Here is a 16,287-nt window from a genome sequence, read left to right on the forward strand (position 1 = left end):
AAACTTCTCAGAGAGAAAAAAAATGGGTCATATACAAATGATCAGTAATTAGAATTATATCAAATTTACTCATACCAACACTGGAGGCTGCAAAAAAAGAGCAATGTCTTTAAATTTATGAGGAAAATAATAATTCCAACCTATAATTTGATACTCATGCCATTTTTAGATCTCAAAATCTCAAAAAAAAAAATTCCTTCCTTTTTAGAAAGCTACCGGAGAGTGTGCTCCAACAAAAGAAGCGAGTAGCTGGTGGATCCAACATGGGAAGGGGTGAAGGAAGAGCCTAGAATGACAGCTGTGCACCAACCAGTCTAGATTAGAACAGGAAAGATGTCACCAAGAAAAAGGTGAAATGATTATCAGATGTGTTTGAAATTATTGAATGGAGACCAACATTTTCTTAGGGAGTTTGTGAATTAATAAATGATAGGTACATAGAACACCAAGAAAATGAATTTTAAAAGGGCAATCAAAACAGGGAATCAAAACAGGACCAAAACCATAATCAAAGAATCTATGTGGACCTTCTGTGATTAATGTTTAAAGTCAAAATAGTATAAACATTAAATATAAGCTAGCCAAATGTTGTAACTAATTAGGAGAATCAGGATACTGTAAATGTGTGTGTGTGTGTGTGTGTGTGTTTGTGTGTGTGTGAAAAGCTACATCTTTATCATATAGTTGGAAGTCAAATAATAATATTAAAACCTGAAAAATATCAAGAGCTAACAGTACAAGCACGTTATTTAGAAATACGGAACCAAATAAGAGAAGACGTGATGAGAAGAGTAAATTTTGGTCATTTCTGGGGAATGGGATTCAAGGGTGAGAAGGATGGAGCTAGAAACTTCCTTTCTTATATGTCTTGTAGAACTATTTTACTTTTCTAAACCATATACATTTTAAATTTTGAAAATAAAACAAAGGTAATCCCAATCAGAAGGAACAGATTTGCATAAAATGTTCTAACTTCTCCAAAGAACAGTCTCATGGCTGTAATAGAGGTTAGATGAGGGAGTTAGAGGAGGTGACAAAGTCAGGAGTCCCATCATATAGGGCCATCTGCTGAGCTAAGCACTTTGGACTTTATCTTGAAAGATATGAAGACGCTGCCAAAAGATCTTAAACATGGGAGTGACACGGTCACGATGATTTCAGAAAGGTCAGTCATCAAGAGTCAATGAAAGAAAATGACTATTGTCCCCACGTTCTCAATAGAAAATGTACAGCATTTGAGAGAGGTGATTGCTTAGAATGGGGATATCAGTGTCCTCAGGTGATTGTTGAGAGGTTGGCTGAGTGGGCTAGTGCTGTGGAAAGCAGCAACACTAAAACTGAGTTCTCCTGTGGGAAGTTTATGTTCTCACTTTGGTGGAAAGGTGCTGGTGTTCTCACCTGAAATGGGTTCATGGTTTTGTTTGTTTTGTTTTGTTTTATTTTGTTTTGTTTTGTATAACCTCTGCTCGGAGATCCAGGCCAACCTTACTGACATCATTAGCTGTGGTTTGGTAGATGAACATATGACGATCAGACAAGCAGCGTCTCCTGTCATATTGTAGTCATCTCAGTGACAAGTTATGTGGCTGCTGCAGTAGAAATGGAAGAACAGGTAGATATGAGAATCTGAGGAGGCAGATTTTGTAAGACCTGATGATTGATCAGAAGTCAGTGTTGAAAGTCACTGAGACTTGGAATATAGACTTTGAAATAACTGATGGGGTTCCTGGCTGCAAGCAGTAGCAGCAGGGTCTGGCTATCTTAAGCCAATAAGGAGTTTACTACAAGGACCTTGGTGGCTAACAGAATCCAGAGGAGGGTAGGGAATGAGAGTTGGAGGACAGGCAGGAACCAAAAAGCTCTAGAAGTACAAAAAAGTAGGAAGCACGAGAGCCTTGTATCAGGAAGACTGTGGCCAGGAGGCCACCACTGCTACCATAGGATCATGCCAGCACTCATTGCCACCATCTCTAGATACCATCTGAGCTGCCCAGAGTAAACCCCAAGCATCCCTTCATCTCTGTGCCTCTCATCAGACTCATAGTCCTGGGCAAGAGTGTCTGATCTCTTAATCCTGGATCACGTGCCCCTGACCCACGGCTGCAGGCAATGGGAACTGGGAGGATTTTCTACTTCAGATTCCATAATTGAAGGAAGAAGGGCACTCACTGGAATACTATACAGTGTGTGTGTGTGTGTGTGTGTGTGTGTGTGTGTGTGTGTGTGTGTGTGTTTGGGGCAGGGGTTTGCTGGGTGATGTTCAACCAAGACAAACCTGACAAATGTCCAGGTTTTGAAGTAAAGCTAGAGATCTGGAACTATAGTTAGCAAGGTATTTCAGTATCCAGTATCCAGTTGGTGGGGCTCCATGCCAATTAACCCAAACCCTTGGCTAACTCATAACTCCTGGTAACTCAGACCCTTTGTCTGGGTTTAGGTCTCTTTGCTCTGAGTTTCTTGGTCTGGGTCAGTGGGCCTGGCCTCAGCTGATCATCCTGACTTGTCTCCTTGCCTGTGTACTCTCTGCCTCAGCTCACCTCTCTGGATGTAACTTATCATCCTCTTGGCTAAAGGTGTCCACTGGCCTGGATTCTCCATCCTCATTGCTTTCAGACTCTCTAGGCTGTATGCTGCTCAAACTGGGAATATCAGACTTTCTTGTTAATATGTGACTATCCCTCTTATTTAACACTGTAGAAAAATTTCCCCATGGGACAACATAATTGTTCATTCTCTCTGTCTTTTAAAAGTGGATACTTTCAGGTTTTGAATACCTATACCCAATTTCAAAAGGCCACACAGACATAGTTATGATCAATAGTTTACTTAGAGGACTTTACTCCTAACTGAATATTTAGAAGCAATATGAAAATAACTGTTTAAAATGTTACATAATTCATTGCATATTTATCCAATGTGCATATGTTATTCAATGAAGATATGGTTTGATTTCCAAATACAAAAAGTTCAGAATAGTATGAGGACAGACAGATACTGGGTGTCTGAGTTGATTATTCTACCTTACTTTAGGTAAGTGGTCTCACAGATACTTTCCTATTTTACCATGGTTAGTGTATTTCTTCCATCTAGGTGACAGAGTACCAAATGCTTTATCTGTGTCACTCAGCCACGTCGTTAAACCATTCTTTCATGAAATCAACATTGTAGACCCCATTTACAGATAAAGAGGCAGGGACAAAAGGCTCCAATTTTGAGGGTTAAATCAAGGTTGAATAGCCCCAATGCAATGTACAGTCACCAAATCAGAGTCACATAATCTCTGAGGACAACCAAACAATTCTCTTGAATTTTTAAAAAGAAGAACTTGGAAAAAGAGCCTTCTATTCAGCTGAATCTATAAATCTCTTGTATGGTCCTGGATTGAATCATGCCTGCCCTGCCACTTCTAAGGAAGGCACAGCAAAAACACCACTTCCCTTTATCTCTTGTGAACAAAGGTAAGAGTGGACTCAGTGTCAGCCCTGCACAGGTAAAATCAGTGCAGAGAGATTCTGCTCACTGGCTTCAAAGCCCTGAAACAGTGAGGATTCTCAATGGGAACCAGAGGGAAGTAATTCGTCAGGAGCAATGGTACTCTCAGGACAATCGCTCCGAATCTTAAAATGGAACAATTGGCAAGAGTGATGTACAACTGATATTTTAGTAATGACAGTTAAAATATTTGTCTCCTATACTTCTGAACATAAGAACTCTTACTAGAAATGAAAAGCAGTGTGAGTGGCAGATGGCTGGTAGTGTGACAGCCCAATTTGTGTGTGTATATATATATATATGTATACACAAATTAATTAAGCATAAAATGCTTAAATTATGTTAGAAATCCATAAAGCTATAAAACATTAGAAAATATAAGCAAATAAACAAATAAATATATACATACTAATTGTGATAGGTGCTATGAAGGGAATGAACAGGGACGAGGCCTGTTGGCTGGCTCTACACTGCACTGTTACCTAGGAGACTTGCTATTCTATTACAAGCATTTCTACTCTCCGGGCTCCATCTCTTTACAACACACTCTTATGTCTCTTGCATAAGTTCTTTCCTCTACCTGAAATGTCATTTTCTCTTATATTCACAAGTATAAGCACTACTTAATCTTCAAAGCCCAGCAGATTTTTCCTTGTCCCCATAATTAGAGTCAAGCTGTCCTCTCGAGCCTGCTGTCACAGCTCTTGTTACATGTTGCCTGGCATTATAGTTACTTCCCAGTGAAATGATGAACAACACATAAGTTGGGACTGGGTTTTCCTAGTCTATATTTCCCCTAGTCCCATAAGGAGGAGGTCGGTAATGCTTGGCTGGGATATCCAAGGCCATTGAGTTCAGATGAGGAAACTATGAGTTATAACTATGAGTATGATTTGCTCAGTTTCACAATTGCTCATGGACATGCCCTCAGCTACCTCAAATATGTGAGTCAGATTTGCTGCTGATGCTTCAGTGGGGAAAGATGGCAGAAAAGGTGTGCTGGGTGCCTTCAAACTCTTGGGCATAATCCTCAAAATCTTGGAAAAATGGAGATGCTGAAGTTTGGCAGAAGAAATAGGGAAGGAGTAACTAAGGCTGCTTAGGCTGGCCTGTACAAAAACTGTCAACTGACTGTTTTTAAAAACCACACATCCCCATTATAACAAATTGCCCAATTTTCAGTCCTGGCCCCTGTGGTTCCAGGAAACACCTAGAAAAGACATGACTCATCATTATACCTCTATAGTGTTTTCAATATCGTCATCTGAACCTCAGGAAAATGATTCTGGAGCTAAGTCATTGCATTGAGGAAAGTAAGAATGAAGGGGAAATTATGGACCAATATTAATTACATGAAAGTAGAATCTACTTACTTAGTGGTGTGACTTTTTTAGAGGCCCCCCAAAAGTCTTCCTACATCTTCTATCAATGCCTAAAATTTTAGATTTTTTCTGATGATGACAATAATAATTATAATATTCAATATCTGGAAGATAAAGCTTTACACTTTATGTTGTTCTGTTAATTTGAACGTGCTTTGAAATGAGGTGGAACAAATTACTTGAAATCTTTCATCAAGAGCACATTATTTTGTTCAGAAGACATTTCCTGATAAGCCATTTGAGATAGAAACGAAGATTTGAAGAAGGTCCAAGTGTGGACAGAGTTTCCCACTCCAGGACATGAGGAGAATTTTTTCTAATTGTGCTAAGAATTAAAGGGAAGAATAAGGTGAATCAGAAGCTGAGAGACAGTGGAGCTAGGCTCAAATATGTTGTCTGAAGTTCGACTGCTATGCAGGCCTAATTGTTTATTGAATCTGTAGAAATTTACACTCAGAAATTTTGGCACAGGAAAGATTAAACACGTCTCCTACTCTGAACTTTAAGTAAATAAATGCTCAGAAACAATGCAATTTTTATAACTATTTTCATGTGCTATAATCAAATGATTGGGTGTGTTTTTGAGCATTTATTTACTTACTCAAAGTTTTCTGTGTGACTGTAGCTGAACCATGTGTGAAAACTCTGAGAAATAATCTTTTCCTAGGCCAAAGAAACTTTGGAGGAAAGATCAAACAGATTATGTCACCAAAATGGAACTCCATATCAATGAATATTGAAATATTGAAAAAAGGAAAAACGGTTGGAAATGAGAAGAGTGAACCGGCCTGTGGCTAGTCAAGTCGAAGTCTAGGATCATAACGTCAAGGTGGTGAGGTACAATATTGGAAATATTAATGAAGTGAGCTGGGATTAATCTGGATGCTGTGCACCTGGCCTAAGACTTGCCTTAACAGCAAGCTGCCCGTGATGCAAATCAGATCTCCGTGCTCACAGTGGGGGAATAGCGGACACGTGTTGTCTGCACAACATCTCTCTCTCTCTCTCTCTCTCTCTCTCTCTCTCTCTCTCTCTCGGGAAGCTACCTTGATCACATGCCTCTTAATCACCACATCAGAGTCTCTTGCCCTCAGCTGTCTCTGGTTCTGGCTCTGCATGGGCTCCAACTGACTTCACATGGGAGCAATCTGACTTCCAGGCTTCTGGCTGGCTTCCTGCTAGCACCATGTGCCTCTGCCTTGCACCCTTGAGTTACATAGCACAAAAGAAATTGTCTTTCCTAGCTAAGCTAAAGTTTTATGACTCTGTACTGAGAGTACTGGCTGACACAAGGGAGAAGATGTAGAGTGTCAGGTCCATTAAAAATATGCTCTCTTAATCCTCACGCAAATCTGAGAAGAGGATATTATCCATTCCATCATCTGGATGGAGAAACTGAGACTCTGCAAAGGTAAGTAGTTGGGCCAGGGTCACATGGCTCTTAAATAACAGAACCAGATTTTGAACCAGGTCTGTCTAACTCTTAACTCATTATTGTCCCCAAACAGCCTGTTGCTTCTCAAATATTGATGAAATAAGTGACAAATTGAATGCGTGGGTTTTTTTTAATTAGGATAAAATATTTCTCCAGTTTAATAAAATTCAACCTTAAAAAGAGTGAAGAGTGACCCAGTAGAAACAAAAAATAGTTGTGTGGTTGCAGCAAGAATGGAGAAGAAGTGAAGGTGGAATGAGTCAGGAAATGTGAGTTTCAACCCTGTTTCTGCCCCTCATTCGCTAAGTAGCCTCAGGTAAGTCCCCTAAAGTCATAGAATTCAGAAAGAGACCTCAGATTACGTTTTGTTCAATCTGCTTGCTTACCCCTTAGGAAACTGGTACTCCAAGAGTTTCAGCTGAAGCTTAGCCAGCATTGTGGCAGAGAGTGGTGGTGTCCCTTGGAAATATTAGTGCCTAAGGTGATTAATTTTAGGAGACAGAGTTTGTGCCCTCAGACCTTCTGCAACCACACTCTGGTCTTTTCCTCTTAAGCTCCTTCTACTCTCAGACTTACTTAGTTGTGCAATTCTGTACCCTCAGGGAATTTTTTTTTCTAATTCCATCTGATAAATACTAATTCAGACTTCCCTTTCATGCTTTCACTCCCCAAAATGAGTTTTGTTGAATATGACCCTTTCAGATACATTAACAAAGAAGTAGAATAGCAAACACCTATATAATTTCACTCTATGCCTCACAGTTTGTGAATGTATATATGATATAATATATATTATATCTGGATATTTATATTATTATAATTATTATACAATACATATTCATGCTTTTGGTCCTCATAACAAGCTTATGAGGATAATGCTATTATTACACCATTTCATAGGAAACTGAGGTACGGAGAATGGTTGAGGAATTGCTTAAGATGGTGCAGCTGACAAATCATCCGAGGGCTGGGCCAAGGGTATTATGTGTGGCTTAGCTTTTTTCAGGCCTTATTTATAATTTGTGAAATGAGATGCAAACAAAATTTTTTAAATTTCTCTGCCTTGTAGTAATGGTACATACACTGTGGTGTCTGAAATTTGTAATTCATCCTGTATTTTCTCTAATGTTTACTTTTTGAACTAAGCTTTCTCGGAACTTCTCTCTTGCTGACTCTTATAATCAGTAGGCAACCAGTGGGCAAAGTAATGATGGAGACATTTCAAAAATTTGATTCACAAACTCTATTAATTAATTAACTAACTAATTAATAGAGTTGTGTGTCTTCCTCTTTGTTGCCTATTCCAAGTTTAGGTTCAGGTGACAGAAAGAACATTGAATGTGGAAGCATGACCCATTTTGGCTCTGATTCTACTCTGACATCTGCTAGTTCCATGACCTTGGCGAGGCTATTAATTAGCTTGGGTTACTCTTTCCTTATCTGGAAAATGAGATAACTTGGTTGGATGACTTCTGCTGTATGTCTCAACTTGGAGAGTCTGTGATTCCTTCATGTTTCCTTACCCCACTTAAGATCAACCTCTAAGTATTTCAGTTTCTAGTGAGAAAGGTTAATAAGGGGAAGGAAACATTGCTCAGGATAGGGTGAGCCCAAGACCAAAAATGACGGATAGCTTGGTTGAAGTTACACATCTCAACACACTGTGGTATATTGACTTTCATTTTTCTCCCCTATACAAGAGTTCCTGTGAAAAAGATCCTTATCCTGAACAAAACAATGCTAGCTGCTCATTTAACTCATGTTGAAGCGTAAAGGAAAAAGTCCCAATTAGAGAGCTGCTTTATCATCATCTCAGTAATGCAGGATAATACTATATTGTCACAATTTTTTTCATGGTGAAAAGACTTCTAGGGTTTCTTCTGTTCTCCATAGAGAACCTAGAATCAGTATTCACTGGCAAACAGGAGTGGAATGTTAATAATTACTGCTGAACACTAACCAAATATGTGGTGGTCAAATCTTCAGATTCACAGAGTAGTTTATTTTGTTTTGTTTCTCAAACAATAAGCAAACACATTAGAAATGTAATTTCCAGCCAGGTCTCATCCAAGACCATTTTGTTCTTGTTTTAATAACCAGTTCTCAGAGAACAGGTACCACTTTTCCCCAAAGGCATATACACACACAGTGTAGAGTATAATTGCACTGAATGTTAATTTAAAATTCTCTTAGCCCTTCAAACAATAATATTAACTACCCTCATGAAAAATTCGTCATGCCACCTTTCTTCAAAGTGAGAAAGGATGCAATGAGGCAGGGATAGGAAACGTCTGCCTGTAGTCGTGTGTGCTTAAGGGTAATGCTGGCCAAACTGCCATTTAAGGATAAAGGCAACTGAAGTTTTAGACATGTAAGAAATCATGAACTAATGTTCCCAGGGGCCTTATCTTAAGAAATCTACTGTAGGACAAACTTCAGCCAACCAAAAGGTAGCTGGAAAAAGGACTGGCAAAGCAATTTTTTGTACTATTGCTACTGCTAAAGGAAGTTTGTAAGAAAGTTTGTGCTGTTCTGAGCTACCTCTAAAAAGCATAAGAAATCTGTCTGCTGTCATACTGACAATGACAGTGATGGTGTCCATGTTGTCACAATATTCCTGGTAGCTTATACTTGTCATAGTAAAGTTTATTTTGGCATAGGTCAAGAAAATAATACTGTGCACAAAAATCATAGAAGATGCAAAACTAGTCAGTGCAATTCATGCAATGTTCTGTATGACTCGCTAATCTGGATGAATGTGTGAATGAAATGATTGCTAAAATCCTTTTCACTGGTGACCTTTGATGATATTATGCCTTTTTGACATGGCATAAAATACTCAAGGCTCTGGACTGATTGATTGTTACCACTTCCTTCTCAAAAAATTGTTTCTGTGAACAGTGAAGTTAATGCCGGCAAAGTGCCGTTTTTCAAACAGCGGACCTATCTCAAAAGGAGGAGATGCACACTAAAAATTTTCAACCAGCCAAGCCTCCTAGCCCATGAAATAGAATCAATCACACTATACAGATTGACTGAACCCTGGAATACTCCTAATCTGAGAATTCTGGGAGTAGTCTTTGGAAGCCTTTCCAGTGGTTTTGAGACAGGCTGGGACCTGGGACTTGGGACCATTTACTGCAGTGCTTGCACCTGGACAAACGTCTTCTCTAGTAACAGAATACAAAGAAACAATAAGGGACTAAAAATAACTGCACACCTGTGCAATTGGGGCATATTATGAACAATAAGATACAAAATGGCCAAAACCCAACTGCCACTTCTGAGTAATAGGGAACAAAAGCAGGGCCCTGCATGTGAGCCCTGCACACAGCACCACCAAGGGAGTGGGCAGGCCACCTAAGCCACGCCTCCTGCCTGACCTATGGACCCGCCCCTACCCTCACCCCATTTAAGGGACCAGCTTGCCCCACCCTAGGGAGTGAGCAAGGGCACCTGTTATTTGTTTTCGCTCCCTCGTGCTGCAGCAGGAGTCCCAGTAAATCCTTGACTGAATTTCTCATCGGGCTTCTTAGTAATTTCTGTCGATTAAACAGTCCAAGAACCCATGTCGGTAACAGTTGGGGTCAACGTGAGAGTAGGCCTTATGATTCGCAATCTGGAAAGACCTTAGCAACCATTTATTTTAATTCTATCATTTTACAGAAGAAATCAAGGCAGAAGAAATTCTGGAGATTTGACTAAAGATCCAGAGGAAGCAATTTGCCGACTTAGAGCCATAACAAGTCCCATCTTGTCTCCTGCACCAAGAGCTGTTTCAGATCTCCATTTTCCCCAAGTTCCTGAGCACAACTTCCCTTCACTCTCAACAAATGAATGGGCTTAAATGGGCTTCTATCACAGAAAAAATAGAAACTGAAAGACGAAAACTCTCTCGATTCTCTGCCACCAGCTCTAAATGGACAGCCAACCTTTGCTCCTCCCCTCCTGCTAGAGCCAAGAGGAGGCCCCATACTGTCCTAGGTTAATATCTTTACCTGTTCTCTGTTACAATTTTCTCCTCAAAACTGCCATGAATTACCAACCTGCCTTCTAGGAACCCTGGTCAACTGATTATCCCCTTGCTCTGCTGAGGCTTTTCCACACTCAAGGAAATTTCAGCTTCATCAGTTATGTTTTATGCCTTTTAGTAAAAAGAAAAAAATAAGATTTGAACTAAATATCACTAAATCAGATTCGTTGATTCTGATGATGGGTACATGGCAATTTATTATTTTAACCTCTATACCTTTTGTATCAATGTTTTTCCTTCAAAAAAGCAAAAAGATCGTGAGCAATGTTATAGGCTCAGTAAAGATTAGAGACTGTAAATGCAAAATAATATCCATCCACAAGGGCTACACGCAGCCACTGCTTCCCTTTAATTTTCACACTCAGAGTGAAGGAAGTTTTGGGCCCTGCTGACTGAGGCTAAAAAAAGACAGAAAGAAAAAGAAAGAGAAAAGTGAATTGGAGAGAATGTTCTGTTTACATTTGAGTAGGGGACTTCCAAACTCCACTTTAGCAGCTGTGAAATGATGCATTTATAGGTGGTCTAAAAAGCTAGCTGGAAGTGATCATTTGGAATTTTAAAAACCTTCTTTGAAGCAGTGTTACTAAATACATTATCAACTGTTATACAAACACAAAGAATGTTAAAGTTTATCCATTTATTGGACTCTCAAATGTCTGTTGAGAGTTTCTGTTGCAACTGATATGCAAGACAGAATCAAGGAGAAGATGGGTCAGTTTTTAATTTCTAAATTCATAAAGAAAATGGCAATTATTCTTGAAAAAATATCTTACTTTCCCATTTCCAGATCTGCACACCTCTCCTATTTTTACCCGTTCTTTCCTCCTTCCTTTCTGCTGAATGGAGTAACTGCCGTCCCTCCCCATCCAAGGCCAGTCTCTCCCCTGTGCCTCGGAACCCCCCTCCTCCTATTTGGAACTGTATGCCATTCCTTGTTCTTTTACCTTCTCTGTCTTCAACCCTTGCCTCTCCATTAGGTCATCCCCATAGTATTTAAACAGGTTTCTATTTTCCTCTCCTTAAAAAAAGAAACTTCACTGATCTCCCATCTACCTCCAGCTGACCCCTAATCTCTTTTCTTACCTTCACAACCAAACTTCTCAAAAGGGAATTAAAAAAAAAAAAAAAAGTGCATTACTGCTCTCACCATCTCTATTTCCTTAATCCCTCTCATTCCTCAACTCAGTCTATCTGGCTCTGCCATCAGATGCACCCCCCAACCTTGTGTCACCATTGACCTCAGTGTCTCCTTTATGGAATAAATAGAACTTTGTAGGCGTGAGCAGAAAGCAACTTTCTTTTTTGTTACCATTTGTGTTTCTCAGGACTTGAACAAAATCTTGGGCAGATATCATAGTGTTTCTGATTACTCTCAGGGATTAATAAAGAATTTATTTTTTTTGGAGATTGAAATGCTTATATTAGAAGGGACTGGGATTTTTAAATCTCTAATCCAAGTTAAAGCTTCTGCCTAGCTCAGGCATGTCAGGGAAATCTGTAGTGAGGAAGGGGACATGGGTGGCTTTTGCAGTATTTCTCTTCTAAAACTTGTCCTCTATTTACAGTGCTTTCTCTGCCCCCTCCAGGATTGGTGCATAGAAATTCTTACCTGACCTGTATAGTTATAATCTGGCATTGATGGTTATGGGAGGTAACTGCATCTTCTGCCTTTGAGAGGACAAAGTCCAATCCTCAGGTTACACGGACACACAGACACACACACACACACACACAGACACAGACACACACACACACAGTTTTCCCCTGCTATGAGAAAGTAGAGCATTCCTATGAAACTCTTCGTAAGCAGAAATGGCATAAAGTGAAGAAGCAATTACCTTAGGACACATCTTGCTAATGGATGCTCAAAATAAATCAAGATAAAGCACAGATGCTCACAGACATAATTCGAAGGTCTGGCAGCTTGATGCTGAGATGCTGATTGTAGTTCCAGGGGAAGGAGCTTGGATGTGCCACCCTTTCTGCTGGGGTGGGAGCTGCCTCTATACTGGCTGTTGCAAAACAAATGCTGAGAACTATTTTTGCTTTTTGCCATTTTTCCTAAAAGTGAAAAATCTTCTTTGGATTTCTTTCAGTTAGTGAAAATAGGTACTAAACAGGTACTAATGTAGTAGGTACTAATGTAATAAAAGCAAAGTGGCATAAAGCAAACTTTTGAAAAGCGGGAATATCTGTATGTATACACACATGTTTACGAGTCCCCATGAAATATAATGTTATTACTATTATTATAATCAAAATATACTTTCTAAGTATAAAGGATCTGCTAGCAGTTGTATTTACCCCTTACTTTATCTCCGTTGAGGGTGTTAGGAAGGAACAAAGTTTAAACTAGGATGGTGGTGAAACTTTGTCTTATCTGTTGAAACTGAGGTATCACTACCTTAAGAGAAAGTAGGGAGGTAATTGCTCTTGTTTTGTGAAGAAGGGTTCTTCAGCCCCAAAGATCGTCCCATACAGGCCAGCCCTACCCACTTACTGCTAAGGTCTCTGGGAGTCAGCTAGCTCTACCCACCTCTGGTTTCCACTTCCTCTTCAGGCTCAGTAGGATGGAGATTGAACTTGCCGCAGGTAGACTATGGATGGGTAAGGTATTCTATTTCATTTCTAAGGCCTGTGCTGGGATCAGTAATGAAGCAGTTCCCTCGGACCTATCATACGTCACATAGCATAAGTTTTCAAGTCATTCTCACCGAGTAACCATGAGCAAACCATGTGGCCATGGAACAGGGTATTCCCCATTTGCCCTCCCAGATCCACTCTCCATCTTTCTCCACCCTGCTCTGTGCCCTGGGAGGCTTAACTTCACCAAAGGCAGCAAGTAGGCTACCTTTCTCTCTGGTATCTGGATGATTTAGCCAATGGGAGGAACTGGCAGGAGATCTGAGGGCAGGGAGTTGGTCCCCACTACTTTGCTGTGGGGCTATGATTTTGGCAGTGGGCCCCCTTCACGGCTCTAGCTCTTGCTGGTCCCCTTGTTGATTCCTTTTAGCTCTGCCCACAATTGTGTAAAAGAGGCCAAGGGGAGTCTTCATTAAACAGTTTATTTAAACCCATTAAGGAGGTCATTTTTTTCCCTGCCAGAACCCTGAATGATATGACCTTTGTAAGTCTCATTTTCCTCATCTGTTATAATATGGGTGTAATAAAAAAAACCTACTTCATTGGGCAGCAGTGGGGATTAATTAAGATAATGCTTGTAAAGTACTTAATACACAATAGGCACTGTACTTAATACTCAGTAAGTATACACTTAATATGAAGTAATTTACTGAGTACTAATACAAAAGTATTAACAATACAAAGTATTAACACAGTATTAATAGAAAGTACTGAGTATCAACTAAGTAAATATTAGCTATTATTATGATGATTTTTATCATTGTTACTGCTTGCCATTTGCAAGTAAATTAAGATGGTGGCTTTGAGCCACTTTTGATTGCAAATTAATTTGAAATAGCGATTAGCAGATTACAAAGCCCCAATCCCACTCCCCGTTCTCACCACAAATAACCTTTACTTGCCTTGTCCTCCTCTGCTTCCCTGGTATCCTTCCATGGATTGACTGTTTCTTTTGGTGTGTATGTGATTTTCTGAAGGCTTCCCTCAAGTTAAGATTATTTTTTTCAGTCCTCAAAACATAAAACCATTCTGCATTTTCTCTTTTAAAAATCTGGTGATGACAGATGCAGGGATTTGGGTGTAGTCGACAACTGCAAGAATTTGAAGTTTCAGGAAGATGAATAAAAATCCCCAAAACTGATCCTGAAACTCTCTCGCCCAGTGACCTTGAGTTATTTAGTTAAAAAAAAAAAAAAAGTTATTTTATTCTTTCCAACACTGAATATCAGAGAGTGGATAAAATGAACGGGGAATGATTAGGAAGATAGATTATCTTCTTCAGAGGAGAAACTAGTGGGATTAAATATTAAGTGTTTTTTGTTCTCCCACTTAGGGTATAATGCATCAAAAATATAGTTTAAAAACAGCTCTGGAGACATGGAACATGCTCTGAAATCTCAAACTGTCATAAAAAGATCAAGTAGAGTAGAGTGGCCTTGGTTCAAAAAGGCATTTTAAAGACTCTAATAATAAACAGATTCCAAATGACCTAATCAGTCACCACTGTGGCTGTTAACTTTGTTTTCATTTAGACATACTGTTGTTTGAAACTTAAATACTATCTATATTGGAGCCTTTTAGAAGCCCTCTCTGATGATTTCACTGAAATCAGAACTCATAACACTAATTTGTCTCCTAACAATATAATCCTTCATGACAACTGAAGGATCATCATGACAACGGTTGTCGTGACAGTATAGCCCTTTGTTAATTCCTATATGACAACTTTTGGATTTATGTAATGTTACTAAAATCTTCAGGTAAATTTAGGTCCACTCATTCACCCCCAAATTTTTTTTTGAGGAAAGGGCATTGGACATTTATTGAGCACCCCTATCTGCCAAGAGTTGTGTCAGGTGTTTCACATTCCTTGTTGACCCCTCTCAACAACCCCATGAAATAGATATTATTGTCTCCAGTTTATAAGTGAGGAAATAGTGATTTCAAGCATTTCAGTAACATAGCTAAGGTCATAGAGCTGTTGAGTAGCAGATATCTGAGCCTAGTTTTTCTCTCTATCACATCAATCATGGTGTCTGGAGGTGGGGGCAGAATGGCCCCCAAACCTTTGGCATTCCTCCACATCAAAGATGAGCAAGACAGTTCCTTTCTTCAAGAGCTTTGTCCCTGCTTCAAGCCAGGAAGCAGTGAAATACTTGTAGATTTGTAAAATATGGTTATAATGTGCCTTTCCCTCACAGCATCCCCATCCCACCCACCCACCCTCTCATACACTCCATACTGAAGATACATGATAATGAAGAGTCATTAGATGTTTTCCCTCCTCATGGCCTCATCCTGTTCTGCTTTATTCCAACAGTCATCTTGGGTCCATTTCTATCATCATTCACAAACATAATTTAGCCTTTTTCCGCCTCAGTGGAAATACACTGCATGGTTCCACACGACCTGTTGCACATGATGTCAACGTTCCTCTTGTAACCACTGCACCTACCCTGGGGACAGTCCCCTTATAGACTAATGGCTTCCTGAGACGTTCTACCCGATGGTGTCCTCTAGCTGCAGGGGCTTCCTCAGCCCACTCACAGAGCAGGAAGAAAGTGTCAGAGTGTTAAAATCCCCAGAGAGACCCCTCAGCCAGTGAAGGGTAGGAATTGGTGGATAAATACTCTGACCCCCTCATTCCTCAATGGGAAAATTCTGAGACGTGTTCAACACAGTCTCCGAGAAGGACCCTCGGGAGAATGAGGCCCAGTTGTCCACAGTAGTTACGTGCTCATCAGTGCAACTTCCTTCTGTTTGTTGCAGGTTGGGATCCCCAGCAAGCTGACTCTGAGAAGGAGACTAGTGTTCAGGGGATTTACTGGGAAGCGCTCTCAGGATGAATCCATGTGACGGGAAGCGTAGGGAGGAGGGAAGTTTGACCCAAGGGAGAAGTTGAACAGTAACGTAATTTAGAAAAGAACCAACTGACTCCTTAGGGAGATCAGAAGCTGGGATGGTCTTCAAAGTCGTCTGAGCTGGGGCAAAGGGGCCAGACCACAATACCCCTGCATTGACAAGTTATTACCAAATTCAGTCTGTCCCTAGGAAAGGGGAGTAACTTTGTGAGGTTGATCTCTTTAGCTGAGGGCAATATTTGGAGAGGGCTGGCAGCTAAGGGGAAGGGTGTTTTCCAGCACTCCTATCGGCTTGGGGAGTAAACCCTTCCATCGTGGAGGGGGATCTGGGCATTGAATCACAGCATTCACTACAGTCCACCCCTTGTTCCACTCAGATTCACTTCATCTAGGTTCTGGAGCAGCTCTTCTAGAATTCTGGTGGGCTTCTTTCTCTGGGGT

General features: G+C 40.2%; 1 pseudogene across 1 annotated transcript in view; it reads left to right on the forward strand.

Moving 5' to 3' along the window:
- Positions 1-16,287, forward strand: part of LOC309627459 (solute carrier family 25 member 16 pseudogene) — a 252,225-nt pseudogene that overhangs the window by 62,029 nt on the left and 173,909 nt on the right. Inside the window, exon 2 of the transcript XR_014249457.1 lies at positions 9,976-10,293. The product of XR_014249457.1 is annotated as a solute carrier family 25 member 16 pseudogene (transcript). The remainder of the gene's footprint in view (positions 1-9,975; positions 10,294-16,287) is intronic.

This window comes from Balaenoptera borealis (assembly GCF_965194805.1).
Source record: "Balaenoptera borealis genome assembly, chromosome: 4".
Lineage (NCBI taxonomy): Eukaryota > Metazoa > Chordata > Mammalia > Artiodactyla > Balaenopteridae > Balaenoptera > Balaenoptera borealis.